Raw genomic sequence first — 8,725 nt, 5'->3', positions numbered from 1 at the left:
TAGGGGTGTGTTTTGTGAAATCAATGCAGCTGATTGGTGGCAGAGCCAAACCCAGCTGGTCTCAGGACTTACTCCCAACTCAGTGCCCTTTCTACTGGCTCATCCTTACTGGACCTCTTCCCTGCTCCAAACCTCCTTCAGAGAAATCTGTTGTCTCCTGAACAGCATCTGTCTTTTCTGTTTCTTCTATGCTCCTGGGTATTGGGAGGAGATTATTTTTCCCTGTTAAATATTCTATTTCCTTGTCTGGTCTAGATTTCATCTTTCATATATCCTTCCTAAAATTTGAAATGCTACTTTATATTAAAATGTCTGTGACTTAATAAGGTTTTGTTTTCTTTTATTTGGTCGTGTGGGTTTTATACCTTTATTCTATGTTTATTTAAAACGCTTAATATTTACTTGTAGGATTAAATATATAATTCCTCTTAGTGTTCTTCCAGCCTTATTATATGTAATAGAAAGCAATCCTAAATGTTGGTTACCACATTTCACTTTCTTATATGGTATTATAGATTATTACTGCAGCTGAGTGTAAATATTCTTTACTTAAAAGTATGCTTCCTTCATAAAATTCATGACCATTGTGGTCAGACGGCTCTTGGTTTAAGTTAGCTTTGATCTGACTGCCCCTCTCCATTAAGCCTGAGTTTGAAGACATCCAAAGACAGAGATTTAAGTATTTCCCATGAAAATTCAGCTGCCTTTGGACTCATTAACTTTTAGAATCGTCTTTCATCAACTTGAATCAATCTCTCTCAGTCGTATAATTCCAGCCCCAGAATCATGAAAAACAAGTCAAGTTCTGCTTTTAGTCAGCTGGGCATACACTGGAGACAGTTTTCATTTCCCCCATGCCTATTCTTCCTCAGGCTAAACATGCCCATTTCCTTCTAACCACGCACTAAGAATTTGCTTTTACTTTCCCTCCCATTCTGAATCTTTCCTTGGAGTGTGCCCAGTAAATGCCCAGGCATAGTTGTAGTTCCCCAGGAATGTTCTATGCAGAGATTCAAAAGTATCCACTTACTGCATATCCATGCATTCTTAGCTGTCCTGCGAGGCATCTTATTGTTAATTCACAATAAGTTGTTTATTAGGAGTTGTGTTATGTCCTGCCTAAAAATAATGTTGAAGACCTAACCCCCAGTACCTCAAAGCATGAACATATTCAGATATAGTTTCTTCATAAAGATAACTGGGCCCTAATCCAGTATGTCTGCTATCCTCATGAAAAGAGGAAATGAAGATACGCAGACACACACGTACAGGGGGAAGATGACCACGTGACTGGAATAATTTCTCTGGCAGCCAAGGAATGCTAGCAAATGTTAGCAAAAAGCAGAGGCGAGGAGTAGCATGGAAGAGCTACAGCAGATAAAGCATAGCCTGTGTCCAGTACCTTGGTTTTAGACATTTACCAGAGCTATGTGATAATAAATTTCTGTTATGATGTTAGCCCTAAGAAACAAACGCATCTCCTTCTTTTCACCAATGTACAGTTTTGTGTGGCTTACTCTGTAATTTTTATTTCCCCTTTCTCACAATATTGCTCAGGTTCACCCAGCCCACATGAAAAATGTTTTTATTTCTCCTAAATATTGTTTTTGTTCCACTTGGCTCATTTCTGAAGCCAGTTGAAATCTTTCACTCCCTGTTTCTACCACATAGGTATTTGCTGGCAATCATTGTCCACACTGTCTGTTGAGAATTCTGACAGGTTATAATGCTTAGTGGGATGAGGTAGACACTCTGGGAACTACCTTTAGGTTGACACTTGTGTTTTTGTCACAAATGTTTAGCCAGTTTACACCTAATTGACTCCAGACTCCAATTTATCATTCTTCCATCAATACAGAACAAAACACTGTAATTTGTTTAACATCCTTCTGAACTCACCATATGCTGTACTCATAGCAGTATATCTTGCTAACTTATTAGCAGAAACTTCAAACTTATTTTAATTAACAATGATTTGTTTCTTATTATGAACGCTTTCTTTTCACAGACCATCAATCAAATTTTTAATAAATCAGTTGATAAGCTGGCCAAAAACACATCCAATTTTCTGACTTGTAATTGAAAGAATCTGTCTCTGGTCTTAGGAAATGTAAACCACAGTGGCCCATCTTTTGTGTTCTCTGGCTCCTAAAGATCTGTTTCAAAGAGCTCTCTTTTCACCTCCAAAATATTCACATTTCTTCTGTCCAGATTGTGAGACTTAAGTTTTGTTTATTGAGCCATTCTTCCAACCCTTATGCTTATCTTAGGCTTTGGTTTTGTCTTATCATTGTTTCTTCTGACCTTTCCAAGCTGAAGATTGTTCTTGACAGAGAAGACGAAAGCACAAGTTAACTTCATTCCTATGCACATGTAAACATCTGATAGTAATTTCATCTTAACATTTTGACATTGTGGACTGATAAAATCTTTCTGAATGGAGTTCACTCAGGGAATGGTAGTTGCTATCATCACACATGCTTTCTGCTTAACCTTTTACTTGACACAAAGGTCAGTAACTGAATATTTATTCAAATCTCCAAGGGATAAAAGTTGGTGATCATTTGATAAAAATTTCAGAATGTTCTTTAAGAGACCATTACACTTTGATTAGATAGTGCTAGAAGATGGAAGAATGTATGTCAATTCCAACATATACATTGTACATGATGCCACATCTATTCAAATGAGAAAATAAATTCCATGTATAATATATTAAAACACCAGGGATTTGATGGTTTAAGAGAACCATATAGAATTTGAAATGACTGAGGAAATCAAGTTCAAAAATAGGGTCCTTGGTAGTATTAAGGCACCTGTAAAAGTTACTAGATCAAGGAATAAACTGTGCTTGCCATAGTTAGGAAATTCTTGGCCAGGCTAGTGTGTTAGCTGTAAAGATACAGCTGTAGGTGAATTAAGAGCCACCCCCAGACCTCTGTGTGGGATGGCATCATGCCTGGCATTGGAGCAGCAGCTGAGTAAGTAAGGAACTCCCACACTTGGTGTTGGTGTCAGGGAACAATGTGTTCCAATTCAGTTTCAAATATTTATTAAGCAGCTGCCTCATGACAAATGATGTATCGAGTGTTAGCGATCTAGGTAGGTAACATAGAACCAGGCACCGCACTGGGTGTAGGATCAGAGGCCCTTTCTAGTAATCTTAAAAGTGTAAGGCAGGAACAAAGCCTTTCAGTGAAGTTAGGGATCCCAGGGATTTCAGAGTAGATGCTTTTGAACTGGTCACCAAGAGAGACATTTCAGGGGCTGGGCCAAATTATGAGACTATGATCTGGATTATATCCTGTGAAAAGGCATAGGTAGAGCAGTTTATTAGATAAAATCTCTGTTAGACGTGCAGAGGGGGCAGTTAGGCATTCAGGTCAGTGTTTTGTTGATTTTATACTGGATTAGTTTGTTAGGCACTGGATAAGCATTCACAAATCAAAACTGGAACGATTACATGGAAATGTGGTCCACAAGGCGTGTCAAGAAGATAAGCAGAATCAAGTTTCTGTACTCCTGAACCTGGGAGCTGGGGGAAGACTGAGTCTGATCATGATTTTTCTAAGTTACCACTGATTATTTTTACAGCTTTTTTTCACATCAATCAGCACTGAATTGTGCTGGAAGGTTGTAGGACATTAACCACCAGAGCTACACATTGTAGAAATACTGCCAGAGAGACCTTAGGACTAGGGGCTTATTCAAGATAAACAACTTTTGGCTTTTAGAAAATTTTGGAAGATGAAAGTCTTGAGAGAACTGACCCCAAAATGTGTTCATCTTGTCTCTGATCTCATGGTCATTTTCACATCTAAACCTTTTACCTAATTAGAAAGTTCTCCTGGCCTGGACCAGGCTTTAAACATTAATATAACTTCTTTAAAAAATCTCTTATTGTGACAAACTTCGCTAAAAGTGTGTTTTGAAAAGGAGAATTTACCCTCTGAACTGTTCCTTTGTGTAGGCTGTATTGTCATTTGAATAGCTAGAATTATTTTCCTCTGAAGGATTACTTGAGATCAACAATAAGCAAAATCACACTTCATCTAGAATTGAGCTTTCTTATAATGCATTTCTTCAGGATCTAGAAGAATTTCAGTTTTACACATAACTCAAGTAGTACAAATGAATCGTACCATTGTCTTTTCAGTCTCACCAACAGACTTGCTTAGTTATCTGACATTCTCGCTAGAAATGGACTCCACGTTTTCATGAGGCTGAAACCACTTTGCTGAGTGCTTTCTATGGTTTAGCTCAAGTTAATGTACTATCAACATACCTTTAATGTCTTCTCTTAGAGTAAGAGATTTGAAGCCAATTCAGAGCAAATTACCCTCGGCTGTAAATGTACAGTGAGTGTGTATCCCTTCACAAAGTTCAACACTTTTACAGAACCTAAATGAGGACACAATCATTTGCTCAAAACAATATCCCCTAAAGAGTTCCCCATTTCTCTCTCTTGTTGATTCACCAGCAGCTATTTATTGAGGGTAAACTATGCAGTTAGGTTAAATGCTGTATCCTGATGTCATAGGACTTCCATTTAAGAGGGACTGTTAGCCCTATAAAATAAATCTGAAAATTAATTTATGAGAAATACTTGCTTTGTTTATCATCAAGGAGGGTCTCTCATTGGTTTCTCTCTGTAACCTTTGCTTGAATGTGTGTGACAAAAATCCCAAACTGATGCTCAGAGGATGTCACTAATGAAATGGAACAACTTTAATCCATGGATGTTCTGCCATGTCCTGGGTCTTGCAGGGCTAACAACTCTGTACTGTGTCACTTAAGTGCATTGCCCGGACAGACTCCATAACCTGTTGTATTTTTCTTAACCACAAAACCCTGCAGCTTCTCTTCTGTTTTTTTCTTCAGTGGTCAAGATCAACACAGCTCTGAATCTCTCTGGACGTAGCCTGAGCTTTATGCTTTAAAGATGACCTATTGACTCTTATATAGCATCAGGTTCCTTTTTCCCTCCCATAGTGAGACATATGGCTTTTCCTTCATGAGGACTTACTCTTTGCCATATCCTCTGATCTGTGCAATGTCCTCTGATCCTCTTTGAATGATTGGTCCATGATCCGTGCCTCCATCTTTATCATTCCTTCAATTGTCCTTTCTTTACAATCTGGACAGCTATCAGATCTCACTTAAACAGAAAAAAATAAGGCTAAAGGAGACAACAAGATCAACCATTCTTTATATAAACTACCCCCTCTGATAACTTACAGAAAATGAGTTTATTTCCCAATTTCCTGTCAGACAATTTCAGCTTGCCTTGATTACGTCTATTTCTTTACTGCTCACTTTTTACTTCCTCACATATCTCATAATTAGAAATACATTTTTGGGGGTGGAGAGGAGATATGGAGTGACTATCAATTCATTGCTTCATTTTCTAATACAAGAAACAATTAATTAGTTACTTTTGTGTGCCAAGGAAGGGTTGGAGTAAGATCCCTATCATGTCTTTGGGGGAATGTTCACACTGTAGTGTAACTATTAGAGAAGATGTATTGTATACAAGATGTGATGATCTCCAAGTTCCTGTAGCCTTTTAGTCACTGGGTAGCAACTGGGTTGCATATTTTTATCTAGAAATGATAACCTTCCATGGCATTGCAATGTAATTTTGGGAATTTTGCTATGGGAATGCTTTTTCTCAGTACCTTTGAATGGATTTCACAAGGTTTTGCTCCTTAAATAGTGCCTGCACTTTTTGTTTAAATTTAAGATTAAAAATATTTGTGTGTATGCTTGTGTTTGTGTGTGCATGCATGCTCATGGGTGTGTGTATGTGTGTGTGTGTGTGTGTGTGTGTGTGTGTGTGTGTGTGGTCCTATGTGTGAGTGGGTATATGTGCATGCACGTGTGTGGAAGCCAGAGGACACTTTGGATGTTGGTCCTTCTATGTTACCTTGTTTGATACAGGGTATCTCATTGTTCAGCACTGTTTATGCCAGGCTACGTTTTGTGGGTTCACCTGTCTCCACCCTCCATGTCACAATAGGAATGCTTGCTTGCAGATGTCATTTATTGTGTCCAGCTTTAGAAGTGTTCTAGGAGGCTAAACACAAGTCCTCACACTCAACATGGAAAGCCCTTTATACAATAAGCCATTTCTACAGCTCTTTGCTGTCCCTTTGATACGCTCCCAACTTTCTCTGTTAAGTACAACAGAAAGATGAAAACTGGGGGGATCTGCAACCTTGTATTCTTGCTGAATGGATTCGGGGAGATAGAGTCAGCAATGAATCAAGGAAAGAGTTCATGTAGGAAGGCATGCCACAGGCTGCAGAGAGAAAGAAGATGCCTAGTTAGTATAGGAGAGAGAGAGAGAGAGAGACAGAGAGAGACAGAGAGAGAGAGAGAGAGAGAGAGAGAGAGAGAGAGAGAGAGAGAGAGAGAGAGAGAGAGAGAGAGAGAGAGAGACAGGGAGAGCACACAACACATCAACACATAACACATGCAGGGCCTGGAGGTCTGGAAAACAGAGAGACTTGTTAGTTTTTCTGACTATCTCTTCAAACTCCTGTTTCTCTTGTCTCTACGTTCTATTTTGCAAACTAGCTCCAGATTTACCTTGATGGAGAATAACTGTAATGATGCTACTGTCTTAAATACCATCAATCACTTGGAACTTTTGAAATCTTACATAGCTGTGCTTTGACTCATGAAATGCATCTTGCTTATTGGACATAAGTGTTCTAAAATCTGTTTTTCTGAACTTATATTAAGCATGTAATACAGTGAATTGGAAGCTTCTCTGGTAAACATTTAAAATGAAAATTATATGTTCTATCTTTTCCATCAACTGTAAAATTCCCATTAAAAAGAAAAAGCATACTTTTAGAGGGTCCAATACAAAAACACTTAAAAAAACTTCCATTTTCATAAATTTAGATGAATTTGAGGATGGTTCCGCTTCTGAGCCCATGCATTTCCTGTTTATGGCCAATTGGAGCATCTCATTCACTTTCTGCTTTCTTGTGATCTCTAAAAGCCACTTTTGGTGGTGGAGTCTTGGATCAAAACTGTTTAGACAGTGGAGCCGATGGTCATGCAAACTGATGGTGTCCAGAAACTTGGCGGAGTGACAAAGCACTAATGGGAACCTCTGGAAATACAGTCGTACCTGATGAGGAAGGAGGAGGAGACTGACAGCAACTGAATAGCAAAGCTTTCTTGATTCAGAGATGCAAGGTGGACTGACTATTAATGCTCAGTTGCACCCAGACAAATATAATTAATTTGGAAATTAATTTGATCAACCATCTAAAATAATGTTCATCATACTCATTCAAATGGCAAGTCTGAGTGAGACCACTGTTGGTTCCTGCAAGATTGGCACCATGATTCATTTAGAACTTATTTCTAAACTCATTTTTTCTTTTTCCCTTTGATTATGGCAATCACTTTATATGCTTACCACAAATTCATTTTGGCCTCAGTTTTCATTATATAACTTACTGATGCAGGCTAATATCACCTTGACTTAGTGATTAATGCCATTGAACCAGGTAGGATAATCTTAAAATCACAAACTCTAGATTTAGTTTCTCACATTTAAATGCAGCTCTAGCTATTTTAATGAACAGGTAAACTGTGAACTCCACTCTTTAACAATGGAAGATCATTTTGACAAAGAAGCTAAAACTACACAATGGAAAAAAGAAAGCATCTTCAACAAATGGTGCTGGCATAACTGGGTACTGGTATGCAGAAGACTGCAGATAGATCCATGTTTATCACCTTGTACAAAACTTAAGTCCAAATGGATCAAAGATCTCAACATAAATCCGGCCACATTGAAACTTTTAGAAGAGAAAGTGGGAGACACTCTTCAACAAGTTGGTACAGGAGACCAGTTCCTGAACATAACACCAGTGACACAGACACTGAGATCGACAATTAACAAATGGGACCTCATGAAACTAAAAAGCTTCTGTAAGGCAAAGGACACAGTCAACAAGACAAAAAGGCAGTCCACAGAATGGGAAAAGATATTCACTAACCCCACATCTGACAGAGGGCTAATCTCCAAAATATACAAAGAACTCAAGAAGCAAGTCTCCAAAATACCAAAGGATCCAATTAAAAGGTGGGGTACAGAACTAAACAGGGAATTCTCAATAGAGGAGGCTAAAATGGCCAAGAGATACTTAAGAAAGTGTTCAACATCCTTAGCCATCCGGGAAATGCAAATCAAAACAACTTTGAGATACCATCTTACTCCTGTCAGAATGGCTAAAATCAAAAACACCAATGACAATTTATGCTGGAGAGGATGTGGAGAGAGGGGAACACTCCTCCACTGCTGGAGGAAGTTCCAACTCATACAGCCACTTTGGAAATCAGTATGGAGATTCCTCAGGAAAATGGGAATCAATCTACCACAAGACCCAGCAATTCCACTCTTAGGTATATATCCAAAAGAGGCAAATTCATACAACAAGGGCATCTGCTCCACTATGTTCATAGCAGCATTATTTGTAATAGCCAGAACCTGGAAGCAACCTAGATACCCCTCAGCTGAAGAATGGATAGAGAAAATGTGGTACATTTACACAATGGAGTATTACTCAGCAGAAAAAAAACAATGGAATCTTGAAATTTGCAGGTAAATGGATAGCACTGGAAGAAACCATCCTGAGTGAGGTAACCCAGTCACAAAAAGACAAACATGGTATGTACTCACTCATATATGGATTTTAGA

The sequence above is a fragment of the Mesocricetus auratus genome, unplaced genomic scaffold, assembly GCF_017639785.1.
Source record: "Mesocricetus auratus isolate SY011 unplaced genomic scaffold, BCM_Maur_2.0 Super-Scaffold_100691, whole genome shotgun sequence".
Taxonomy (NCBI): Eukaryota; Metazoa; Chordata; class Mammalia; order Rodentia; family Cricetidae; genus Mesocricetus; species Mesocricetus auratus.
The sequence above is the reverse complement of the archived record's forward strand: the minus strand, read 5'-3'. Positions refer to the sequence as shown.